This window comes from Jaculus jaculus, chromosome 1 (assembly GCF_020740685.1).
Source record: "Jaculus jaculus isolate mJacJac1 chromosome 1, mJacJac1.mat.Y.cur, whole genome shotgun sequence".
Lineage (NCBI taxonomy): Eukaryota > Metazoa > Chordata > Mammalia > Rodentia > Dipodidae > Jaculus > Jaculus jaculus.
Genome location: NC_059102.1, coordinates 26,817,149 through 26,818,730, shown reverse-complemented (window position 1 = coordinate 26,818,730; position 1,582 = coordinate 26,817,149). Strand labels below are relative to the sequence as shown.

Sequence of the window (1,582 nt, the reverse complement as noted above, 5' to 3'; positions counted from 1 at the left end):
GCCAAAACACCTAGGTAAATATTAATATAACACTTGATAAATTTTTTGAAAGAAAGAAAAAAAAAACATTACTTGAAAACCAATGATTTTGGCTTAAACTTGATAGCTATTGATTTTATGTATTATAGAAATTTTTATTAACATAAAACAATTTTATGTTTTATCCATGACTTAAATTTGATTAAACTTAAGCAAGCTATCCCAACATATTTTACCCTGAAAATTACTTTTTGTTGTTGTTGTTTCTTAAAGTTTGTAAACCTTTAACTTTAGGCATGGTGTTTAGGTTTGGCCTGAATTTTTTTTTTTTTTTTTTTTTTTTTTACATCTGCACACCTCTATTTATATACTTTAACATTCTGATCTAAGTACCACTCAAGAGGCATTTTTAACAAGTAATCATTGAAAAATTCCTTCCCAGTTCTTTTAATCAATTCATCTCACTCCATCATTAATCATCTTTTTTTTTTTTTATTCCCCCAAGGGGGTGCACCGTTCCTAGAGGTACTGCAATACCAGATTGATGCATGGAGTGGACAGAGCAAGTTCCTATTCCAACTCCGAGCTCCAAAAATCCTTTTACTATATTCTCCTCAGATAGAGGATGTATCAGATATTAAACTGATAAGAACAGATACTACACTTGATCTTAGCCAAAAGGCTGAGAAGTGATTAATTATCTTTCCTATAAGGCTATTAAAAAAATTACACCAAATTGATTAATCCTATTACTAACAAGAAAGTAGTCTTAATACAATTTTATGTCATTAATACCAATAACACACTTGGAAATGATTTTATTAGAAGTAACTAAGGCAAATTGTGCTGTTATCTTAAAGCAGGCTGGCTTAGAAGTCAGATCAGTTGCCTCCTCCTTTTAAGTAACAGGGCATTACAGTCTTTTTTAAAAGATATCTGACAAATTATAAGTTACCTCTTTAGAGGAAGTTTTGTTGATTTTAATAATCCTCTATGTAAGGTGAACTTGACCTAGAACAAGTATCTGGTAAATTCACTCCTATAAAAGACATTTAACTTTTCTTTTTTTAATTTCTATGCTTAGGTCTTTGATTTCCTTGAAATCGTTCTCTAGAAGAGAAAGGGTGTCACCTGCATCTGTCTCATCTCTTTAGTAACAAACAGTCACAAACACAACATGACTAGCAAGCACAATGAGCACGCATAAACACATACACACACACACATAAAAAGAAAAAATCCTCTTGGTAAAATCAAAAACTTTGCTTAAAGAACTTGAAGCAATCTCAAATCCTTGTGCTTTTAAAATATCTTTTACTATGGCAATTAGCTCCTTTTTACTCTTTGTTTAATCTTTTTTCTTAACCCGTGTTCCTTCTGTCTTGAGAGAAGTTTTAAGCCCTTCAACAATTGGTGCTTACTTAGGGTCTGTCCCATGATAGAAAAAGAAAGAGGAGAAATGGCAAGACCAGAGGGCAATGTTCCTGGTTGGAGAACTGACATGGAGGATTCCCCGGTGGGCCTGACATAAGCCTGTCCACAATTTTAACAACTGACAGCCGCCCTAAGGGCATTTACTGGCTGTTGCATAACCAGGTTGTTT

At 33.1% G+C, this 1,582-nt stretch overlaps 1 non-coding gene across 1 annotated transcript; it reads right to left on the bottom strand.

Annotated features, from left to right (window-relative positions):
• Positions 1–482: 482 nt before the first annotated feature.
• LOC123458007 lies at positions 483–673 on the bottom strand. The gene has a single exon (XR_006635342.1). It is a non-coding gene; the product is annotated as a U2 spliceosomal RNA (small nuclear RNA).
• Between the last annotated feature and the right edge of the window lie 909 nt (positions 674–1,582).